This window comes from Leiobunum rupestre, chromosome 1 (genome assembly GCF_980474605.1).
Source record: "Leiobunum rupestre chromosome 1, qqLeiRupe1.1.hap1, whole genome shotgun sequence".
Classification (NCBI taxonomy): Eukaryota; Metazoa; Arthropoda; class Arachnida; order Opiliones; family Sclerosomatidae; genus Leiobunum; species Leiobunum rupestre.
Window position 1 is genome coordinate 15,485,115 of NC_143384.1, and position 11,200 is coordinate 15,496,314.

An 11,200-nucleotide genomic window follows, 5' to 3' on the forward strand; every position below is an offset into this window, starting at 1 on the left:
AGCAAACATGTCCGCTTCCTGTTTTGATAATTTAATTTTATCAAGAATTTTACCCTAGGTAAAACTGTATAATTGGCTTTTGAGGGATTAATAAGTCTAATTAAATTGTTTTCTTAGACTAGAACGAAAATGATCAATTTGTATCAATTAAATTCAAATTTTAATGAAATAAAATCTAGAGAAATACGGGCCTTGGCGATTTTGGCCGTTTTCAAGCAGATTTCAACCTTATTTTCGTTTACTCAAAAGCGCCCAAAATTCTCTATGGTTTGCATGTATTTTGGCGTGACTTGATGGTAGCATGCTCATAACACTCCAGTGAACATTTTCAATACTATTTGTAAAACTTGTTTATTTGTATTATGAAATGTGTATAATTACATAACTACAAAGCGTTAAAATAAAAATCTATAACACGTAAAGGTTTTTTTTAAATAAAGGTAACGAAAAGGATAACTTTGGACACCCGGTTTTGAAGGCCAGTCTCCCGCTTGAGACGAATTCCTGCTCCCTCCAAGCCACGGATAAACCTTAGCTAGGAAAGCAGCCGGGACTTCGCGTCATTTGATTGATCGCGAATGAGGACACGAAAATCCTGCTTGAGAGGCGTGCATGCTACCTCAAAGTCACGGATAAACCTTAGCTAGATAAGTTGTGGGCACTTCGCGTCATTTGATTGATCGCGAATGATGACTCGAAAATCCTGCTTGAGAGGCGTGCATGCTACCTCAAAGTCACGGATAAACCTTAGCTAGATAAGTTGTGGGCACTTCGCGTCATTTGATTGATCGCGAATGATGACTCGAAAATCCTGCTTGAGAGGCGTGCATGCTACCTCAAAGTCACGGATAAACCTTAGCTAGATAAGTTGTGGGCACTTCGAGTCATTTGATCGATCGTGGATGAGGAAGCGAAAATAGGCTCCACCTTTCGCTTTTAAAGCGAGGACCAAAGGTAATGACGGAGAATGTTAATGGGTAAAATAAGTTAATTGTCAAACAAGCCCCAAAACTGGGCAATACTAACGTTTCTTTGAATCAAGCCCATTATCCCTGTCCAGTTTCCGTCCGGTTTTCTCTGACCCCAATCCCCATCCGGAGCTATTATAAACTCGCAACTATTGAAATAAAATTACGTCAGATATATTAGTCGAAAATCTGTACGGTTAATTTTGAAATTTAATTACATTGAATCAAAGATTATATAAGTAGGTAATCGCTTCGTTACAAAACCTCACTTTGATTGAACTTACTTGAAATCGAGGTTTAATGCTAGATCTTTGATTATGTGAGAAGTTACTCCGGTTAAAGTTCCGTCTTCATTTACGGTAAACCAGGGCAAACTCTAAAGTGTCATAGAAATTAAATGACGGCATAACTCCAGGTATAGGATGGATTCACGGAAACAAGCTTTAATGACTTCATATTTCCTGAATTAATAAATCATAAATATTTATCTAAAAAACTAGATCTTCGGTTTGTACTTTCCATCAAAATATGTTGAAGTGAACGGTTATAGTGGCTCGCGTGACATGAAGTGCTTTCCACCACCCTCCTACGCATTGTAAACTACCCCTTTGATTTATTGGTATTAAAAGTCGCTAAGATGCCTTGGGCTTAAGGTGGTATTAGCCTAGCTGATTATTATTATTATTATTATCTATACCTGAAAATTTAGCTTTAAAGTACAAAGATCAAATAAAATATATTATATTGAACTAGAAAGCAGATTTCATAGGACAAAGTAGAGAGAAAGGAAGAGTTCTGGACAATACAATGGGGTGCCAATCCCCCATAGGTTTGGTAAGGAAGCACACTGCATAGAGAATCACTCTCGACACAGCGGCGGCATCGAGAATACGAGAAAGACAGGTGCAAACGTGAAGGGTCACCCTGTTTTTAAGTATAAACTGAACTGAAAATTTTGAAAAAAAACTAAAACAAAAAGTACAAAAAAATAATTTTAAAACTGTGTTTATTAATGTTAAGCTCATTTAAATGAATACTACATTGATACATTATTTTACGGGGGCCCGTATCAGAGCCTACGCAATGTGGGAATTCCCACTTCATAGCTTGCTTAATTAAGCATAATAAGTCCTCAATATCACCTTCTCCGCAACGTTTAGTTTGGTGTTACACGGAATATCAACCGGTGTTATTTAATTTGGTATTGGATCATAATCCAACAGTCAAGTTTCACGAAGGATTGTTAGACTAAGTAAATTTAAACCAGCGATTTTAATGCAAAATTTGTTTTATCACGGGAAAGAGGTGAGAACTCTCAATCTGAATTCGCAGTATCTCGTCATATTTCGTTCCGCTAGAGACGTGTCCAGCATACTAAATAATAAATTTATCCATCAAATACCAAATTCATCGTTGGCGTCAGGCCGTGACCAAACCTTACGGCTATTTATTCATCGATTTAACACCAAACACTTCATACGAATATCTGCTGCGAACGGGAATCTTACCAAGAGAAGAAGCCGCGATTTTCGTTCCAAAATAGTAAAATGAGCGTACAAATTTCAAAAAGAGTTTGGAAAAAACAAAATCTTTTGAACTATCCGAGCATTTGTAACGCGAAATGGAGAGAAGCTAGTTTAGCGTTGGTCGAATGCTGTGTAAATGTACTACGTGGGAACGTTCAAATTACAGATGGGCAAAAGAGTCCTAGGGAACGTAGGTCCCTCGGAGAGATAAAAATATTTACATATTAGCTATAGACTATACTAAATAAATATTTTAAAACCATTTTAGTTTATGGTAAGATAGGGTTTAAAAACCGTCTCCGACAATGCATCTTTTATTACAACAGGGATTACTTATTATCACCGGGATTAAGTGACATTTTGTTTTAGAGACGGTGAATAGTTGATGACCCTAGGCTATATGACTCGTGGAGTTGTTCGTTTCACGGTTTTTTTTATCTCCCTGTTCGGAAAGGATGCTCTGCAGACCGCAAAACCCCCGAATCGGAATACCGGCTTCCATTTTCCTAATCACCTTTTTATTTATTTCATTGCGACGAGGATTAGTCACGGGATACCCCGTGAATTCGAACAGATGGACGGACTTTGGAAAGTCGACGTAGATATCCTCGGTCTGGAGGTCATAGGTCAAACTATCGGTGTCCTTAAACAGGAGTCACTCTTCATTTGAATGCCCACGAGTTCGTTATGGAAAATCGTGAACTTTGGAAACGCTTTCTTGGCGGTGCGAGATCGAGGGGTAGGTCACTCCGCGAACTCGGTGTACACTGTCGTACCTCTGACTGTGCTAATACGAGTTCGCGAACTCTTAACAGTACTAAGTACTAGAACTCGGTGTACAAGTCATCCGAGAGTGTCTTACCCCTCGTGCGAGATTGATACCCCTTACGAAAATGGAGGATCATAATTTGATCCAAATGTGATCAAAAATTGGACAGATCAAACGGGGATCCAATTACAGTTGGATCCAATTTTGTTTTTACTTTAAGACCTCTCGATAAAATTTAGGATCCAATTTATATCAAATTGGGATCCAAATTGGATCAAGTAAGGATAGATTTTATGAAATTTGAATGCCAATTGGATCCAATTTCGTAAATTGGGATCCAATATATATCACAATTTGATCCAATTTCTTAAGTTGGGATCCAATATATATCACAATTTTATACATATTGGAATCCAATGAGATTGGATCAAAGTGGGATCCAATGAGATTTGGAACCCGATTGGATCTAATGATATTTGGATCCGGTCTTGATCCAATTAGATTTGATCAGCTCTTAATTCAATGAGATTTGGATCCAGTTGGCATTCAAAGAGATTTGGATCCAATTGGGATCCAAAGAGATACCTTGAAAAATAGGTAATTTTGGTGGCATGAATTAAAATTAAATAACCTTAACAGCAGATACTACACTTTTCACTTAGTCGTGAGTAAGAATTAACCATAGCCAAAAGGACGAGAACTGTCAAAATTTTTGGAAAAATTTGTTACATACATAACAAATCATGCCAAGAAACGATAAGAAACTATAAAGAAAAGCTAATCTTTAGGCCAAAAAGCTAGGAAACCTACAAAACCTGCAAAAAGAAGTCTACTTTGGCCTAAAATGAAGAAACTGACCAAAGAATATCACGTGCCCAAAGTGCTCAAAACGCGGTAAACGAAAATAATTGAGGTAAATGTAACAATAATTAACAAAATCAATGAATTATATCCCCACCCAAATCCCTTGTTTTTACACCTGGTTGGGCTTAGATGGTAGATTAAATAAAACAAACAAATGTAATTGGCCATAACCGAGTGACGTCACTGTAACTTTGGGAAGGCTAACTATTAGAGTACCGACTAGAGTGTAGAAGGCAGGGCGTTACTGACTAATCCGCCAGTTTCAAATTGGCGCGTGGTCCATTGCAAAAATCGTTCTAGTTACATTCTGATTTCTATGCTGTAGAGTTTTATCGAAATGTTGGCAGTTGTTCGATAAATTTAACTATTGAAAAATATATATATTTACTGAGATCGATATTGTTCTGGCGGTCTCGCCAGACATAAAAAGTAGTCATCTAATCTCCTATCGCCTTCTATAATTACGTTTATACCATTGAGTTAGGAATATTTACTCTAGATTCTTGAACACTCAATTGATATCCACTATGGTGTCTCGGTTGGGACCAATTTCTAGAAACACTTACGGCGGCTGTCATTTATCATTATACGGTGCCGTCATCTATTTTAGAAATAATATATTTAAGCCGACGGCTTAAGTTATTCTCAGTGTTTCTAACCGCTGGCGGTACATGACGACACCGTACCAGGCCCGACCTAGCCTTTTCTGCAACTCAACTCCGACGCCCCCTTTTGGGACAATTCGCCCCTCCTAAAATATGGTTCGCCCGCTCTATATCGATGTCCTGGCTACGGCCCTGCACCGTACAATATTCCATACACGATTCCAAGAAAGTGTCGCGGCGAAATATCAATTGGATCCAAATTTGATACAATTTTATTTGATCAAATTAATTTGGATCAAACTTGGAGTCAATTCTTAGTTAAAAGATTTTTTGGATCCAAATTTGATACAATTTTATTTGATCAAATTAATTTGGATCCTACTTGGATCCAATTCTTAGTTAAGATTTTTTGGATCTAAAATTGATACAATTTTATTTGAATAAATTAATTTGATCAAATTAATTTGGATCCAAATTTTATCCAATGCTATTTGATCAAAACAATATAGATCAAACTTGGATCCAATTCTTACGTTAGTTAAAAGATTTTTTGATTCAAATTTGATATAGTTTTATTTGATCAAATATATTTGGATGAAACTTGGATCCAATTCTTAGTTAAAAGATTTTTTGGATCTAAATTTGGAACAATTTTATTTGATCAAACCTATTTGGATAAAACTTGTATCCAATTCTTACTTAAAAGATTTTTTGGATCCAAATTTTATACAATTTTATTTGATCAAATTAATTTGGATCAAACTTGGATCCAATTCTTAGTTAAGATTTTTTTGGATCTAAATTTGATACAATTTTATTTGATCAAATTAATTTGGATCTAAATTTGGATCCAATGCTATTGGATCAAACCAATTTTGATCAAATTTGGATCCAGTTCTTAGTTAAAAGTTTTTTTGGATCCAAATTTGATAAAGATTATTTGATCAAGAAATAGTTGATCCTTATTTGATCCCTTCAGGATATAGCTTGATAAAAATTGGATCCAATGTCCAAAATTGAATCAAGTCATTTTCGTAAGGGACGATTACGGAGATTTTCCATAGTCTTGCCTAGTAGTAGAAAAACTTTAATTAATACTTTTCAATGTGAATTAACTTATCATATGTGCTATTATTGAGCAGCTTGAAAAACTCCCGTTCAAAATTGCTCTTGGCAAATTTCCTCTGTTCGGTGTTGAGCTCCATGAAGGGTCGAAGCCAGGGATTTTTCTAGAAGGAGAGTATCCTGTGAACTTTAGTAAGTTTCAATCCCTTTGATACATAGCATTTTAAATTGCGATAGTGACCTACGTGTCGTTCCTTGTTGAATAAATTAGCATGAATTTATAATAATAAGAAAATAAATTGGTAGTTATTTTTAGAGATTCCGGCGAGAGAGGGTAGCAGTTGTATTCGTGAATCGTGATGAAGTTCAGAAGGATACTGTAAATTGACCTCCAAACTGAAGGCGTGGGAAGACTGGTCCGATAAAGCATGGACGAAATACTGATGGACATTTCTCGGTCAGCGACGTCAGCCTTCTACAACGCTACCTACAAAGTTTTATTCCCGTACCGACTGATTTTTTGGCCCGTGTTAGAAGAGGGAGGGAAGACACACATAGGGGGGGGGGGAGCTTTTCAGGGTCAAATCACGTGGTTGCATAGTCTACGGTTCTGCACTCTATCGTCGCATCTTGGGTTATTTCATGGCCAACTAAGATCTGAGTGTGCGATCAGATCTAAGTTGGCCGTGAAATAACCCAAGATGCGACGATAGTCTGTTGTTGAATATTTGCAGCTCAAAGTTAGTTATTAACCTAAATTCTTGGAATTGGAAGTTATTTAAAAGAATCCTAAATGAAAAAACGTGGTATTTTTAAAGGGTGCAACAGTGACAGTCGTTATAGTGATAGGGAGTATTTGAAAAATGTTTTTTTTTTTATAAAAGTGCGTCCGCTGGTTGAAATGTTTGAATCGAGATGATTTTGATGTTAAATGTATTTTATATTACACATTTTGTAGGTTCGAATAGGAAATTTTTTCTTAGAAGATTCTTTGGCTACGTTCAGCAGCAGTCAACGAAAAAAAACCCGATGGATTTGATATTTTCCACCGATGAGCTTTTTCGTCATAATGACGTCGTAAGTTGCTGAACGGTGTTTTTTAAAATGAAGTAGCTTTTATAGTAATTTTACGTCAGAAATGACGTCAGTCATCGAAAAAACCGACTCCTCCAGCCGATGACTTCGGTGAGTAACCGATGACTATCGTGACGTCAAAACCGGAAACGCTACAAAGCGTACAGTAGGAAACCGATGTCACCGATTAGTAATCGGTGAGTCCGATGAGCTCTGCTGAACGTACCTTTTGGACCTACATGTATGATTTTTCATTTAAATTAATTTAAATATGAGCACACTTATGTATAACAAATTAATACCTACTGTGATTTGATTGGAGATATAGGATCAACATTTGTAACATTTGATAATGGAAAATTAGCTATAATGTAGTCCAATTTATTATCTTAAAACCATTTAAAATATTTATTTTAAGTATGAAAAATGGTTAGTGTTTTAAAAACGTACCATTAATAAATCTTTAAACTGTCTGCAATTAATTGACAGATCTATAGGTGGATCCATTATCACAAATTAATTGACTAGACCACCATAAAATTTCAAAATACCGAAACCTGGGAATTCCGGCGTTAGAGATAAGGGAGTGCGTATGCCGATAAGGGGCACCTGCGGGCGGGGGAAACGGGCCCCTATAGGGGCCCCCTTTTGCGGCAATATTCGGCGGGGTCAAAAGGTTAGCTGATTTACGATGTTAGGTCAATAGGTTATCTGCCCCTATGGACACGATGCAAACAGCCGTTAAATAAGGGTGAAACGGGCCCCTATAGGGCCCCCATTTTGCGTACATTTTCGGCGGGGGTCAAAAGGTTAGCTGATTTACGATGTTAGGTCAATGGGTTATCTGCCCCTATGGACACGATGCAAACAGCCGTTAAATAGGTGTGAAACTGACCCCCTATAGGGGCCCCCATTTTGCGTACATTTTCGGCAGGTCAATAGGGCAATAGCTGGAGGCACCCCATTTTAGGGTCAATAGATGATTTACGGGGTTGATTTACGATGTTAGGTCAATAGGTTATCTGCCCCTATGGTGGTGACACGATGTTATGCAAACAGCCGGCCAGTCATAGTTAATAGCTGGAGGCACCCCCATTTTAGGTCAAAAGGTTAGCTGATTTACGATGTTATAGCCCATAAAACCCAGGTGCTAACCCATTTTAGGTCAATAGGTTATCTGCCCCTATGGCGGTGAAACGATGTTATGCAAACAGCCTACCCGTCATAGTTAATGTCGGGCACAATTCGAGTTGGTTTTCGCCGACAAACACTTTCGGGCCCCTAAGGGTAGCGTAAAATAGCGGGCGGTCATCGGTAAAAGTGTTTTGGAAAAAAAGAGCAGAGTGTATACAAATTATACGGTTTTATTTATATATTTTTCGAGTAGAGGCTGTATAATACGATTTACATTGAAAATACGTCTTTGGAAATGTATTTTATTTATATCATGGTAATTACGTCGATCTTCGTAGGGTATATACCAAAGTTCACTCAAAGGGTTGAAACGAACCATCTGAAATTAGCGTTTTTACGAGCATTTTCATTAAATGTTCTACCTCGAGGCGTTTGATGGTAAGAGTTACGATTACGTTGTCGCCGGGTCCCTCGGGGGTGGTTGTGGTTCCGCCGGAGATGTATTTTTCGGATGGCGGGATATCTTGGCCCTTCAAAGCGGCGGGTGACGGACAGTTGGGATAAAATTTGTCGTGTTCCGTTTGGGGTACGTCGCCGGATTCCCAACTGCCTAACTGTCCGTGGCAGAGGTAACATTCGACTATGCCGTCCGAGTCTACGGCGAAAAGTCCTGCGTGGGCCAAGTCTTCCTTGTTCACGTGTACGTTGTCCCATTGCTTGAACGTTTCTAGCCGACCGGTTACGGTGGTGAGATCCTCGTGACTAGCCATCCCGATTCTATTTGAGCTACGGAATAATATTTCTGGGTCTAAACCCCAAAATGACGTAATCTATAAAAATGACGTAATCTATAAAAATGACGTAATCTATAAAAATGACTCACTAAAGATGACGTAATCTACACCATGAAACGTAAAGATTACGTAGATGCGTTGTGGTTTTCATAAGCCAGCCGCTATGGGAAAGAGGAAGATGTCTCCGCTTAGAGTACCGAAGAAATGCTGGATATGCGCGGAAATATACCGGTCCGTGAGAGGTTTCAAACAACATTTAATGACACATTTATCGTGTAATACAATGAAAGAAGATTCGGATCTGGCGTGTGATTGTGATGCGAGTGAATCGCTCCATTACACGGAGGCCGAGGAAATGTCAGATGATAAAATTATCGATTATCTTAACGAACTTATTGTGGCATGTAAAAAGCGCGGTGCCACAATGGAATCAACCGAACCAACTACATCTAACCGGCCAGCCGAATTAAAAATGCCGACTGAAAAGGAAATGGCTGCTCTGATTTATTTTCAAGAATATTGTAAAACTAATCAAAGTCATAATATTAAAACCGCTGTAAAGAAAATGTGAATAAACGTTTTTATATTGAATACATTGTTATTTTTAAAGGTGACCGTATAAAGTAATTTTTACATGGGTAAATTGACACTTAATATTTTTTAAATACGTTTATAATATTTTTCCAACGTGGGCGAATGAATGGACACAATGAACTATTAATTACGTAATCTAAAAAATGACGCGCTGACATGATGTTATGCAAACAGCCAGTAGCTATAAATAAATCCAAATAGTTTAATGGGTCGAGCCTTTTGTGTTTTCGCCGACAAACACTTTCCCCCGTGTAACATTATTTTCAAACACTTTCACGATGCGCAAAGCTACCCGTCTTACGGAATATCGGCCCTAGGGGGGTAAAGGGTAGCTAGAGAATGGCCCTTACCCTCAGCGCGTAAAATAGACACAGCGGGTGTCCCCTCTCGCTAGCTAAAAGTGTCGTTTTGGTAAAAAAGAGCCGAGTGTATTATAAAAACGGTTTATTATTCTACGACATTCTATGATTTGTAGAGACCATGGCGAATAAATTGAAAAAGTGGCCCCCAACTTTTTACATCAGGTGTGGATTCTTAGCGCTAAAATCGTTATAACAAACGAGTGGTCCCACCAAAAATGTTTTTTTGGCGCGTAGAATTTTATGGAGGCCCATAAACTAGTAGCGGGAATAGAACCTCTTAACTATTTCAGTTTAAACTACGAGGGATTCTCATAGATTGTTGTTTTTACATCCCAAATGGCCCCTACATAGGGGGGTGCCCCCTCAAAGTGTGTATTTGGGGGTCCTTTTGGGTATAAAAACCCAGGGATTGGGTCCCTAAGACATCACAACTCTGGTCTTTTTTGTATCCAACCAAGTCCACTAGAAATCCATCTCCGCTGTTCTCGGATGAGGACGTAGCCATGTTAGTTTTTATCAATTTTTATATTTTTAGCTTGGTGATCTATTCCAAAATTAAATGGTAACCCTGTATGCGTAACAATTTCAATATGCATTATACTCGAGAATGGTAAAATAGTCTATATTTAAAGATAAAGTGCGAAAACTATATTTGTATAGTCGAAATGTATTTTAACGTATTAAAAGCAGAATTCACCTTTCTGACAAGAGTCTTACCCATCATACATACACCATCTAATCTGGAATCTATGTTTAACAATTGGATGAATTCATGTTTACGAAAGGTTCTTTTTAAACGTAACTTAGTATTAAAAGTAGAGTTAAGATGCTTTTATAGTATTTTCGATGTATTTGCATATCTGAACTGGCGGTTCAATTTTGGGTACACGGACCACTTACACGCTAATGATATTAAAATGAAGTTTAAAAATATTTCCATTTAAACGAGTCCCTCTTTTTATATCCGCAAAGTACTGAACGATTCTATCTTATGGATTTAAATAGTTCTAACAATAGTACAATTACAACATTTGAGAAAGACACTTTTCCCATTGTGAAAGTGGAATCCAAAATAAGAATCACTGTAAATTTAAATATAGACTATTTTACCCTTCTCGAGTAACTCTTTTTTTCTTTAAAAGCTGAAGAAATATTAGAAACGACATCAGTGATCAATTAATTGTTTCCGAGTATGACAGACGATTTTTGATATTAAAGAGTCATTTCTCAAAAGTAAGATTGTTTTAGGTTATTTTTTTAAAGCTACCTTAGAAATCACATTATTTTTATATATAATTATTTAGTTGTAATGTTAATTCTTAATTACTGGTAGCCTTCCCTAGAAACTATTATACGAAATATATATGAATTTATAACCAAGCGTGTATTTACCACTAGTGAATGCAATATCAGTCGAAGAATTGAAGAAAGACGGAATCACGTCA